Below are 14,439 nucleotides of genomic sequence, written 5' to 3'. Positions count from 1 at the left end.
TAAGATTTAAGATTGTTTATTCTACAGATTTCTCTAATCTGAAATAAATAGTAATAATAGTAATCGAAAAAAAAAAAAGTAAAAAGTTTTGTTTACGTTAAACTTTACAGTATACTTTACGGTATACTGTACGGTATACTTTACGGTAGACTGTACACTAAATCTTTAGTATACCGTATACTGGCGATCCCTAGTGTGTATGCCTCGTTACAAGCTCTTTATATTTTTGCCAGTTTCATTACTATGTCTTCGAGAGGGTCGCGAAACCTTCAAGCGAGAAGGAAAATAACAATAAATGTTGGTAAAAATAAAAGGAAAATTACAAGAAAGTGGTATGCTTCAAAGAGTTTTCAAAGTCAAATTGGTGAAGCTAACGATATTTCTTTTCTTTAAAAGCATAGAAAAAGTGGAGTAAAAGTTAAAAAGGATCTTTATAAATCTGCTTTAAAACTAAATCTTGTGAAATCTTGTGGTAATGGCCCACATCATATGGTTTTAATTATTTTTTTTGGAAAACAAGAAAGTCTTTACAAAATTTTTCTCTCTACTTTTTTAAAAATACTTTGAAATGTTTTGTATGGAAATTTTTTTCAAGAATTTTGAGTATTGTCAAGAAATTGTTTTTCGTTATTACATTAATGTATTAATGTTTAAAGTAAACATAGATTTCTTGTAATGTTACAGCGAATAATTGATTAATATTTTGAAAATTTTTCAAATTTACATTTAAAATATTTGTATAAGTTGAATTTTTCGGGAGTCTGGTACATCAGTGTTATCATTTGATGCACTGTTTGGACTGGTAAGAAAGTTTTCATCAAGGAAAAGTCATTATGAACCAGTTGTTAAAAATCTTTATCTGATAGATCAATCAATTGTAGATGAGTTTGTTGTTAGTTTTAACTCTAAGCTATGATTGCAAGAGTTAAGGGTATTTTTTTCTCAGATAGCTGATTTAACTTGCATATTCAGCATTATTGTTTATGAAAGACTGTGAAAGCCTTAATTTTTAACAACAATTTTTAGGCATGTAACGATTTTAAAGTAAAAAATTCACTGAGATCTAAAAAAGCTAATGCAAAATTTGATGAAACAGGAGTTTTGTGCTTGCAGACATGAAGTAGCTGGAAAGTTTTTCAATCTAAAGTTTGGAGAAAGGTTTTCTTCAAAATAGTTGCTGTATTTTGATAATAGAATTACAAAGAGTTTTAAATGTATTTAAATATGAATGAGATTGCAAACATCTTTTTTTCACTAAAATACTATTGTAATTTCATAAAAGACATTTTTTTATAGTTTGGTTAATGCAGTCTCTTGATAAATCGAGTTCTCCAGGAAGTTAATGAAAAAGTAAAAGCTGTAGTCATGTATGATATTGCATGTGTCCTTGTCAAACATCTGACTGTGAACCAGAGAGACCGCCAGGTTTTATGTTGTGTCTCTCAATCTAAACCTTTATTTTTAGTTTAGTGTTAATGTATATGGTTAATTAAAAATATTTTTAAAATCTAGTTTGCGTGCTAAGGTTGGAAAAATCAACTTTTAAGTTTTTACATATATTTATCAGGTATATTTATCATAACCAAATTAAACATCATTTGTTGATTTCAAAACTATTTTAAGGTTATATTGTAGGTATTACTATTAGCAACCTTTTCGGTCAGATTTGAAAAAGCTTTTCAAGCATGCAATAAGAGCAAATTGATTTTTTATTTTTTTCCTGCTCCTCTAACTTTTCGCTTAACCTTGTGGCAAACTATAAAAACATGCATGCCTAAAACGAAAGTTGTTCTTGTGCATTAGAGCTCTTGAGATATTAGAAAACAAGGTATTTGTAATGTTTTTAAAAAACTTTGTGGCTGTGAAAATAGGCGTTTTGACAGGATTATAGTCACTGTCCTGGACTTGTTGACTTCTTTTTGTTTCTAGGGCTGCATTTCAAAGTTAATGTTAAATTCTTCTTCCGTTAAAATCAACTACAGAGGATGGCAGTTGCTCTCCATGTGGAGTATGCTCTTCTTTACGTTTAAATCTACTCCATGTAGGCTTAAATTTAGAATGACTAGCTTCTCCACACTGTTCAGCAAACTTGGGTAGGCCACAGTTATGGTATTCAACAAAGGGCTGAACACAGCAAAACGTGAAACTTCCAACTTACTGAGGCTTTTTTCCCTAGAACCTGTGCAAGGTCTTGGGTAGATAGGAAGGAGTTTTTTTAATTCAGCAAATGTTAACTTATAATCTGACTGAAGAGATCGACCAAAACAAGAATCCTCTACTTTTTTAAAGTCTTTCATGCACTGAACTATAGGTCTAAGTTGAGGAAGCCGAGATGTAACTACTTTATCAAGTTCATCCCAACCTCTATCTTGGTACCCTCTCTGAAGAACGCTTTTAGTTTTCAGCCAGTCATCAAATTCACGCCAAGTATCCATAAACAAACATCCTAAAGTAGATACGACCCCAATCAAAAGATGAAATTCAGAAGGTGGTACTAAATGCTGGATTAGAGTATCTGGATTTTCCTCTAGGTAAAGAATCCTTGGATATAGCACATTCACATAATGTTAGATGTTAGATTTCTTGGAGTTATTTTCCACAACATATTTTTCATACCAATAATCTAGACTGCCAAGAGTTCTTAGTTTTCCACATTCTTCATTTCTCAAGCCTTCACACCACAGGCAAGCTCTTTTTCCTGCATGGCCTGACACACTAAACACAGCATTGGCACACTTTAAATGAAATGCTGCAAAAAACTTGACATCTTGCAAATTGAGTTTTTCTAGTATCATTTTTAAGTTATGGTTTGTATCAGGAATATCTTCAACTATCGTAGGAATTTGACAACGCTGAACACCACCACTGTTCATGTAAATTGCAGACTTTGTACTTTCATTTGCATCAAAGACATTAACTATAACTTTCAAAAAAGACCCTCCGCCATCCAAAGAAATTCGTACAAATGCTGAATGAAGGTCTAGAGCATGTTGATTACTACTACTACTACTACTACTGCTACTACTACTACTACTACTACTACTACTACTGCTACAAATTAATAATGATAATATTAAAAACCATATTTTGTTATTCTGTGAAATCAATCTGTGGAATTTTGTAGGTAGAAGATTTTGTACTCGATATGATAAAGCTTTAAAACTTAAAGATACCACTAATATTGAACTTGAAAGAACTTTAAAATCTGGTAATGGTTTTTCTAATTTTATAAGTTTGTATTAAGTTAATTTTATAAAAGTAATTTAATATTCTACAAAGTTTGGGATGACTTTTTTAAAGTTAAGTATTTATAAATAATGCCAGTTAATTTAATTACTAACTAGTTTCAAACAGAGATATTATTCAATCTTGGACAGAAACAGAAATTGATATGGAAGAGCATAGAATTCAGAAAATTGAAAGAGGTTTCAGTTTGATAATAAAATTCTAATCTGGATTAATATTGTTTTTATTTAGGGTGTTTATTATTTGTAGCTTTACGGTCGCTCGAAAATATTTGTTATGTTTTTAGCAAGTGATCTTGAATCTTATGCTTTAATTTTGGATGATTGGTGGATGTTGAGGTAAAATGCTGTTTATTATTTTATGATAATAACTGTTGGAGATTTAGACCCTTGCCTCTCCTCCTTCTCATAAATTAAAATGATTTTTACTCATGGCCCAGCTCCATGAGTAAAATGATCAAAACTCTTAGAATGCTTATTTTTATTGTTAATAATATGTTACATTTAAGAATTGTTTGATTGAGTTTTTATTTTAATTTCATTTTAACTGATCAGAAATGATTTTGCGTTCAATGACAGAAATTTAGAGAGCTCTATGGAACTGGAGCGGTAACTTTTTACTTTTAAAGAATTAAAAAACATATATTCACCATTAGTTATAGAATATAAGGTAAACCCATGTTTCATAATTTCAGACTTGAGAAAGAATTTAACAACAAAGAAAAGGAATTAAAAACTAATGTTTGTTGGTATCCAACCGCTCATCCTTTTAAGGACACCATAACTGCAGTATATGAAAGAAAGACTAAATGTCATTCTTCAAAGGGTTCAAAGTTTTGCGTTTCAAAAGTTGTTGCTTAGTAAATTTAAAAAAGAAGTATGCAGGTAAGAAGTTAACATTCAAGATCATGTTGTAAAGTTTTTATTTGACTAAACATATTCATTTAAATATATCATTATTATAATATATAAAAACATATTCATCTAAATTGGCTACTAAAAATAATTACACAGTAAAAAATTAAAAAGTCAAAGATTTGTAAAACTTATACACACTAATAGTAATTGTAATACTACAAATCAGTAATTTTAGACTTTCGTATAGATAGACAGAAAATAGCTATACAGCTAAGTAAACAGTTAAACAAAAGCAACAAACGTTTACAAGATGCAATCAAAGAGTTTAACTCTACCAAATGTTATTGTTTGGGACGAAGTTACTAATTTGGAGAGTGCTTTTTGGAAAAAACCCTCATTGATAAACCAGAGGCTTTGATTGCGATAACTGTTAACCGAAAATGTGTCGAGGTGTATCAATTAAATTGTAGAGCTGTTGAAGAAATTGAGATGTTAAAAAATGAAATGCAGAATGTATCAGAATTTTACAACAATACCATTAACAAATACAAAGAAGGTTTATCATCACTTGAACAAATTTTTTTAGAGGATGGTTGGAAAGCTATATTATTGAAAGAAATAGACTCTTTAGTTGGTACAGACTCAGATGAGAGCGATGTAGATTTTTCTAAAAGTAGTGAGAATTTCTAACTTGACGGGGAGTGTCGCAATTGATGTCAGTAATATTTTGAACCCTTTATCGTATTTTTAAGCATCTGTCAATTTTTGATGAACTTTTTCCTCAGTATTAAATCAATCTTATTTACTAACCCTACAGTAGCTGCCCACCTCGGATTTTAAAATTGTGAATTTTTTACTTTTTTTTTTTGAAAACAGATGCTTGCTGCACCGCCATTAGGGGAATGTTAACTCGTCGTTTTAATGATTAGTTTCTTTTGATATTGGACTTCCCTTTCTTGTTGATGTCATTTATGAACGATTCCTAAGTTTTATTTGGAAAAAATGAACTTGTGTTTCTGTATTTTTTTTGTACGAAAAAGAAGAATTAGTAAATCTAAGTCTCTGACCAAATGTAAACTATTTTCTGAAAGATTGCTACTCTTGGTTACTGAGTTCTCCTTTGTAATCGCTCTCCGAATAATGTTTACAGGTGAGCCAACAATTAACAGCGTATATCTTACCAGCTTGTTGTCTAAATCGTTATTGCTTTCTTCTTGCGCTTTAAACGGTAATGTGCAATTTCAAAATCACTTTCTTCGTCGAAAAAATTTGTTCGAAACAAAATGAAAATGTTTTAAAAATAAAGTTGGTGACATCATCAAAACGAGTAATTTTAGCCTTGACGGGAAAATTGTTGATGGAATGTGTCAATGACTAAGCTCAATATAAATCTCATCAAAGTATATAAAAAGGTGACTCTCTTTAATTGATTTTTTGTAAACAGCTGCATTTCGACGGAGACTCATTGCATACGCATGATGAAAACGGTTGCCATATATGATTAAAAAGTATAACTATGAATTCGTTGCAACCACTTCAACTCGCTCATCGTGTGGCTTGTGCGAGAAGCAGGGTAAAGACAACAAAAGCAACAAAAGAATTACTCTCTGCAATAAATTTGTAAGCATAATGATTTTTGCAATTTTTACGAGGAAAGAAGCAAAGTAAACATTTCACATTTTATGAGTTTAATTTACAATAAGTTTAAGGACAGTAACTTTTAAAGATGTCACTACCACTTTTTTTTTTTTTTTTTCAAATTTTGATTTTGCTATTCAAAATGGTTGCCGAGTGTTGTAGAATTTGGCACGCAATGATCGACATTAATTTGTATTTGAGAAAACAGTTGTGACATCGTTGATACCCTATTCTGAACGTTTTGAAAGAATTCAAAACACCAAACGCCGACGGCCTTTTAATTCTTATTTTTATGTTTCGCAAACCCATAGGCTTTATTATGCAATGACAATTTGAGTATTCTCGTGAAATTAGAAAGCTTTTTCATCTGTTTTACATAAGCATAATTAGATCAAAAGAAACCAAAAACTGATTAACAATATTTGCCAATATACGAAGGAAAGCCAGTAAGTTGCATACATAGATGAATATTTTGTGATAAAACTAATGCTGGAATTTTATGTAATGCCAATGGAAATTGGTATTTTTACATTTTGTCATTGTTCACTGTTGGAAAGAAAAAGGTATGCTAGCACTCTATAAGATAATGATGGATTTCTGCAGACGTAGATGAACTCGGAATAGAAAATCGTCACGTAAACTATTGTAAAACTTTTTTGCATTTGTAACTCCCTGTTCTAACAAAAAGGCTGCATTTAAAATGAAACTTTGTTTTTGTCATTCAAACATTTGCCTATTTTGTATGTTTTGCTTTATCGCTGACTCGACGATTTTACAATATTTTATTCAAGTTTGTATTCGGAAAAATGTATTCTTTGTGGAGATTTGAAATTTCCATTTTCTCAAAATTAAATCTTGCACTGCATAACGAATTGAAGCACTTTTTACTTTTACGTACGCAGACTTTCCGTTTTTTAAAAGACCCCCAGTTCGATGTGTTATTTGAGTTGTGAATATGTTAAGTTTCCCAAGGACGGTACGTTCGTGTAAATTCAAGATCTGAATATTTGAACACGTTAACAGCCGTGCCAACTACCGGTGGCCGACACCAAGGTATTCCAATTGGGCCGCGTCGGCCGACAGGACATGTCTGACTTTAGCTTGTCATTCTGCCCGTCGGCCATGCGTCTTGTATTAAATTACTATTTAACATGGCCGACACGGTGTCTCTGATTTCTAATTGACCGGCAGTGTGGCCCACGAGGCGCCAACTGTAATATTTTACCGTTGGCGCTACGGCGACCACCGGTGGCTGAAGCATCAAAAAACACAATAAATCACCTCAAAAATATCTAACTAATATTACAATATTCGAGTATATTTTCAATAATAACATATTTTAATTTCATTAACATACGAAAGTAAATTTATTATACTTTTGTATTTCATTTTGCATTCCTTTACATTTTAGAAAATATGCAAGCTATAATATATTGATAATTATCATAATATTAAGTGTTATCTATACAAATAGCAAATACTGAAATTTCGAGAAAATTTCAGTATTTGCTATTTGTATAGATAATACTTAATATTATGTAAACTTATATAATTAATATTATAATTTCTCACTTTCATATCAACAAAACTGACTCAAAATATTAAAAACCGAAACGAGAATTTTTATTCTTAGTCTAAGTTTTGTTCTTAACTATATTTTATCTTATTTCGAAATGTTTTTACGTTGCTTGGTCAAGACTGAGCAGTGAATGCCTCTGGGAAGAAATAGCATAAGCCCTAAGATTGGGAGTATTAAAAATGTTTTTGGACAGATGTCCAGAGTAAACTAAAGACTCACGTAGATGTAAGAAGTTAAATGTAAGAAGTTAAAGAATTACGCAGACAAAAAAGTTTCTGTTTCAAATGTCGCACATGCACAAGATCGTTATACAGCCCTTCCTCACACAATATTACCTTATACTTCAGAGTCATAAATGTTATCCCTTAAGACCTTTATTTCCCATTAAAATTGAAGTTTCTGATCCTGAAGTTTCTCCTAAAGGTATTTCTAGCCTTTTTCTCTTAGTTCTTGCCTAGTGTCAATATTCCTTTTAATATTGGTATTTTCAATCGTATTAAGTTCGCGCTCAGTGTAATTCTAGCCTGATTTTCCTAGTTCTAACCCAGTGTCAATATTCGTTTTAATATTGACGTTTCCAATCGGACTTAGTTCTTGCCTAACGTTTTTCCAGCCTAAAGCTTTTAGTTCTTGCCCCGTGTAAATATTCGTTTTATAATTGAGATTTTTGAATGGATTAAGTTTCCGCTGAAGGTTTTTCTAGCCTTGTTCTGTTAGATCTAGCCTAGCCTAGTGTCATTATTCGTTTTTTAAGAACTGGCATTTTTAGTTGGAATAAGTTTCTGCCAAGTGAATAAGTTCTAGCCCGAAATTCTTCGTTCTAGCCCAATGTCAATATTAGTTTTTTGTAAAATCATGTTCGCAGACAACTAATTATTGCATTAATTAGATGTCTGCGAACCATATAAACGACTTCGAGCATTGTTTAGTAAGGCACAAAAGATATACATTTTCCCCACAGCGTTTAGGCCGATTTTTAAGTTTTTTTTAAAGTCTAAAAATTTAAAGTAGTTCAAAACGTCTCCAAATAACCATTCAACTGACACTCTGACTTTACTCATTCTCTTGATCCAAATTTTCTGTTTTGGAGATAACTTTGTACCTTTAAAGCCTGTTTGTAAATGCACTCTAAGAGGAAATGCGGGATCACCATAAATACATAAGGGATTTCTTATAGTATCAAATGAATGCTGTCCTAATAGATTTAATAAGTTAGAGTCAACTAACATTCCGTCATCGTGTTTCTTTCCCTCAACTGGTCCAAATAAGTTAGCTATCACGGTCGTTTGGTAGCGCTTTGTTATTGTACGCATGCGCAAATTTTACGGAAACATCAACGCTTTCAAAATGGTTACGGCCCTTAGCAACGAAAATAATTTTCCTCTGGAAACCAAGTAATTGCATATTCTCCAATATAAATAAGGTTTTTGTTGCTGTTTTAATTTAAATTAGTTTAACGATAACCTTGTTGTGTACTAAAACACTTAAAACAAGGGAAGGAACATCTAAACGTTCGTTAACATTTGTTGTTGAGAAAGATGGCTGGTTAATTATACGTAAATTGTTTACATTTTTTGGACCCTACGTTCTAGGTTTTTAATCGTGGAAATCTAACCATATTTCTTGAAAAAGTTTGAGGAGACCTTCTTCTATTTATTTCTTATGCCTATTCTTAGAATTCAATTTTTTTAATGGACAAAAAAGGCACTTTTCTGCATTACCTTATTGACCATTACAGCTACATTTTGTTTGCCTTTACTAGAGACAAATAATAGAAAAAAGGAAATATATATTATTAAGAAATGTAAAATGCTGTTGCCAAAAGTGTTTTTAACTATAAAAATTTTAGTTTTTTCTTTCTTTTTCATGATTCTGGAATTAACACCCTACTTTTAGGATTAGTTTTCTGAAGGTAAAATTCTTGGATGCTTTTTAACCGCTTTGTTGGGCAAGGGATAGTTTGATAAATACGCTTTAAATTTTTGAACTCAAGATAAGTTGATTCTTCACCTTTTTCGCCATACAATCCAAAGCCAGCGCCCCGTTTTTTCAAAAATGGAATAGCGTGATCTTCCAGCATGTGTAACTTTCGAGGTACTAAAGCCTTAGACCAAGTTGTGCGATAAAAATGCATCAGTTCAACAATATTTTTTTCTAAAGAAAATATGATAGCAACATCAATCATGTTGTACTTTTAATCCCAGCTTTGCAAGTTAAATCATCATAAGTCATCAAATATATCTTGCTAATGTATCTTGTTAATAAATATATCTTGTTAGGCATTGTTGTAGTTTCAGCATACTCTTCAACCTCAATAACAATAAACACAATAAATTTCTAAAGCGCTTTGAGAAACTCATTACAAACAGAAAGAAAAAGAAAAAAATCAAATAAAACTTATTAAGTTCATTTAATATTTCTGTTGTCGTCGTATTTTTTGAGTAGAATATGGTATAGCATGCAGAAAATTTATGAAAGTGTAGTTGAAGATGATGATGTTTTGTAATGATTTCGGCTGCTATCTTGTACAGACTTTTCCCAGAGAACCCTTCATCATAAACAAGCTTTGAAATAGAATTACATAACTTTAGCATAAAGTTATGTAATTCTATTTCAAAGCTTGTTTATACTTTAGCATAGTCTCTTTAAAAGATATATAGCATGATTTTATATTACTTGTTATTATTGTTATTAACAATAATGTTTCAGATTTGGAATAAACTAATTCATAAAAGAAATGGAACCTGAAGCATTTTATGCACATGATTGCCAATAAAACTTTTTCCATGGTATGCTTGTCGCTCAATTTTCAGTTTTTGCAATATAGCTTTAATCTGTTGTGTGCATGGTCCCTCACCTTTCTTCAGCGTAGATTCAAGCTCCAGAGTATTACATTATTTTGTCTATAAAAGTGTTATAATTGCTTTTAAATTAAGATTAGTTAAACAGGAGGAAACATTGGTCAGAAATAATCCAGATAAAACATGTAAAATTGTTAAGGTGGTACTAGCCTAAAAAGTATCAAAATTTTTATAGACAAGTACCATCTTAACCATTTTTTTACTTTATAAATTTGAATAATATAATTATTTTAGATTTCAAAAATGTGTATTGTTTATCTGTTTCTTAGTAAAAAAAATGAGCAAAAAATTGTCAGTCATACGAAAATGTTTTTGTAATGATAACTCACATGTGTTTTGAATGTTTCAGAGAGATTTTATTTTGTTTTCTTGCTTTCTTTTTTTTATTAACTTTGAACAAGGATATCTTTTTAACTTTTTGGAGATTATACCTAAAATATTTGCACACTGGTTATCAGCTCACTTTCGAGGGGTTTGACCAAAATAAGGATTTTACAGTTTGCTGTTCTTGAGATAATGATATTGACAGCACAGATTTTACAACAAAACTAAAAATCATTATTGAAAATGCCACCATTTTGCATCTATAAATGCTTTGATGATGATTCTGATCAAATCCCTTTATCAACATGCTAACCTTTTTGCAAAAGTTTAAACTCAAACTATGACTAGTTGAGAAGAAATTATTGTCTAAAAATGCAGTTAAAATTGCATATTAATTGCTGACTCTGCATGTTTATGGGCACATTAACAGTTTTTTATTTATTTACACTGAAAGTTTTTTCATTGTACATGTATTTAATCAAATGTTACACTGAAAATCATAGGTTTAACAGTTTTAGTTTTTATAGGCCAGTACCACTTTAAAGCAGAACAATAATTCTATAAAAAACAGAACTTAACATTATCATGTTGTCAATGCCACATTTTAAAAAAATGCTTACCATTTCCTTTTTACTTTTCTTTAGAAAATCAAGTTGAGGGAAGTAAGTTGACTTAATATTTTCCACATTATCAGGATTATTTAGTTAGCCATTTCCATTGCAACATTCACCAGCTGTATTTGTTCATCAAGATTAAAAATAGAACTTTGAAGGTCTGACAGTTGTTTTTGCTTTAATATAAATTCATGATATTTTTCAGAACAGACGCTGCTATTATTTTTTAATACTTCTTCTAATACCATTAAAATATCCAATGTCATGGACTTCTTCTACAAACATGTTAAAATACTTAAGACAAATCCAAATAACTATGTGTAGAGTTGGTATAGAAACCTAGATATAAATGTACGTGTATGAGTTATGATTTTAAAAAACTAAATCAACTTTTAGTGACATTGTACAGGAAGTCAATTATCAGTAGTTAAAATTGAGTTAAATGAGAGAAATGATTTTAACTAATCTAGAGTTACCTTCAAAATTGGTTCTGTTATGACTTTATTGAAACTTTTTGCATCTTTCTTGAGATCCTCATTTTACATAAATCTTTGTTAATTGGTTTAAAGACTTTCAAGAGTGCAACATTCTATTTTTGTTCTTTCTTCTTTACTAAGTTTCATGTCAAAAAAATACTATAAGTTATTCAAATTAAATTCACCTTTTAATGTTGAATTTCTTTTATAATAACTCATCTTAAGTTCCTGAAATACAATAAAGTGCACAAAGAAACTCAAATCAACTAAATATTGTAATGTTGATATCCCTAGATATATAAAAACTTCATATATGTATTTTTTGAAATCTGTAAGACCACTAAATATATATATATATATATATATGTATATATATATATATATACATATGTTTATATATATATATATACATATATATATACATATATATTTATGTATATATATACATATATATTTATACATATATTATATATATACATATATATATATATATTTATGTATATATATATATAAACATATGTATATATATACATATATATATATATATATACATATATATTTATGTATATAAATATATATATAAACATATGTATATATATATACATGTATATATATATATATATACGTGAAACACGTTTATATATATATATATATATATGTTACGTGTTTCTCTTACTTATACTTCATTCTTTGCAGGTCTTCTATTTGTTCTTGATATCATGTCATGACTACTTTGATGTTGACTCTGTAGTCCTTTGCCTTAAAAAATGTTGAATATGATAGTATTTTTTTTACTATTTAGATTTAAAGTATTTATAATTTGGTAGCTTAAAACTTCCTCCAACACAATCTCCTACAATTTTAACTTAAATATCTTTTTTCAGGAATGAACTTATGATGTAAAAGACCATTACAGCTGCATAAAAACAAAAATATAAATAACGTGGCAACTTTCAAAGATGTACATATTACATAAATCTTATTTTGATGCTGTAAGCTACACTAGCAGTGTTAAAACTTGCTTTAATGTAAGAGTATAGCATATGTCATTTGCAAATTGACATATGCTACATTTGCTAAACTAATTTTTTTTCTAAAGATTTTACTTTTTGCTTAGGTAACTTTAGACCTTTGTAGTGGATCAAGTTGTGTGTTAATAGGTCTTTTACATAACCCTAAGGTGCTAGATTTGTTTCAAACTTTCCATTCTCTTCTTTGTAAAAGGTGAAAGGAGTATTTTCAACCACATTTTCATCTTCAGACCAGGTTTCAGCAACTATTTAGAGAATACGAATTTATAAACAACGCTGCTTTTTCAGTTCTTAATATTCGCGCGCAATTAAATTTCAACGTTTTTTTAAGACATGTGTATACTTTGCTTATTATAGGAACTATCCCAATTTACATTTTTTTAAGAAGATTTCTATTTGTAAAATTATTTGAGAAAACGTAAAGATTGCCACTATTGATAAATCATAAATTTTTTTCATGTTTACATCGCTTTCGATTTCTATTTCTAGAGCATGCGCATAATAACATAGCGCTGTTTCGCTTTACGTAAACGACCGTGCTATAAGGCCATTTGGAGCAACTACAGATTGAAATTTTAGACTGTGTATTTTTTTATGTCCATTGTAAAGTACTCTTTGGTTTTTTTCCTGGTTTAGTTATTGGTCTAACAGTCCTATCTATGAATCCCCAGCAGTTTGAGAGAGGAGTTCCTTTGCAATGCACAACATCGGCAAATATTTCTAGATTATTTGGAGAAAGCTAGCTTTGATTAAGTGTTGTAAATAAATGAATCCAACGTTCATAGAGAAAGTTCATAACTTGATTTGAAATTATGCTTAGTTGCGGGACAGGTCGTCCAAAACGAGGTATCATATCGAGTAGTCTACATGGGTATGAAAACCGTTTTAAAAAAATACACAGTGCTTCAACCGGAGTAACATTTAACCCGTTATAACATACAAACTCTTGAGCTAGTTGAAGTACATTGAGTAAGCGATATATATCACTACGTAGAAATCTAAGTTCACTTTTGCATTCATCATCAGACATGATTTCTAAACCAAGTTGCTTATAACTCCGAAACAATAAATCTGAATTCTTAGACAAATTTGATTTGTACAGTAGCAAAAATTCCTCGTCGTCTATGAAATTTGATTCTAATGCAAGTAATAAACTATTTCTAACATTTCTTAAAGGAGCCATTTTTAAATTTTTTTTGTTAATTTCAAGATGTTTTCTTTTTTTTTTTGAAGCAGAAATTCGTAACTAATTTTATTTGAATACCGCAACTGCAAGTTGCGGTATTCAACTTAAAGGTCTCGATCCAGACCTTTATCGTCTCCGTTGCAGTTGCAGTTTTCATATCGTAAGCTCTCTATTAAATATATTAGAGAGTTTGCATGCATCAACATTAACTGTATACATTAACTGTATACATTAACTCCTACACACATTAGCACCTACATTCATTAACACCTACACACACACTAATTGCATCTTGAAGACGGTTTCACAACACTTCTTCAAATTCAGTTAATGCACTTTCAGGACCAGTTTTTTCAGACTTTCTACATTTTTTTGCTTCTTAAAATGCCATCTAATCGTTTGCTCTGGTATGGGATACTTTTTGGAGGAACGTAAACTGATAAAGCTCCTAAAGAAACGTTTTGCAAGGCTACCTATTAAAAAGGAACTTTGCACTTCTTTTACTTTCAAGAGCAATTGTTGCTTCTCCTCTTTCAAAATTGTCACGATATTCCATGGCTGCAGTTGTAAATCGCTTAAATTTTTGCCTTTAAAACTCCAAAGTTAAGACTTTGCCGTTTAAACGCC

At 30.3% G+C, this 14,439-nt stretch overlaps 2 pseudogenes across 1 annotated transcript; one reads left to right on the top strand and one right to left on the bottom strand.

The window, feature by feature from the left end:
* Positions 1–251: 251 nt before the first annotated feature.
* LOC149894297 (uncharacterized) lies at positions 252–6,442 on the top strand (annotated as a pseudogene). Its single transcript, XR_016446785.1, has 10 exons — positions 252–332; positions 1,027–1,158; positions 1,297–1,828; positions 1,930–2,978; positions 3,125–3,208; positions 3,345–3,425; positions 3,533–3,584; positions 3,801–3,854; positions 3,941–4,130; positions 4,351–6,442. The product of XR_016446785.1 is annotated as an uncharacterized LOC149894297 (transcript).
* Positions 6,443–8,201: 1,759 nt separating this feature from the next.
* LOC149894296 (uncharacterized) lies at positions 8,202–13,809 on the bottom strand (annotated as a pseudogene).
* Between the last annotated feature and the right edge of the window lie 630 nt (positions 13,810–14,439).

The sequence above is a fragment of the Hydra viridissima genome, unplaced genomic scaffold (genome assembly GCF_058129835.1).
Source record: "Hydra viridissima isolate aposymbiotic clone 2 unplaced genomic scaffold, HvirCarnegie_v1 scaffold_1, whole genome shotgun sequence".
NCBI lineage: Eukaryota > Metazoa > Cnidaria > Hydrozoa > Anthoathecata > Hydridae > Hydra > Hydra viridissima.
This window is presented reverse-complemented; position numbering and strand designations above follow the sequence as displayed.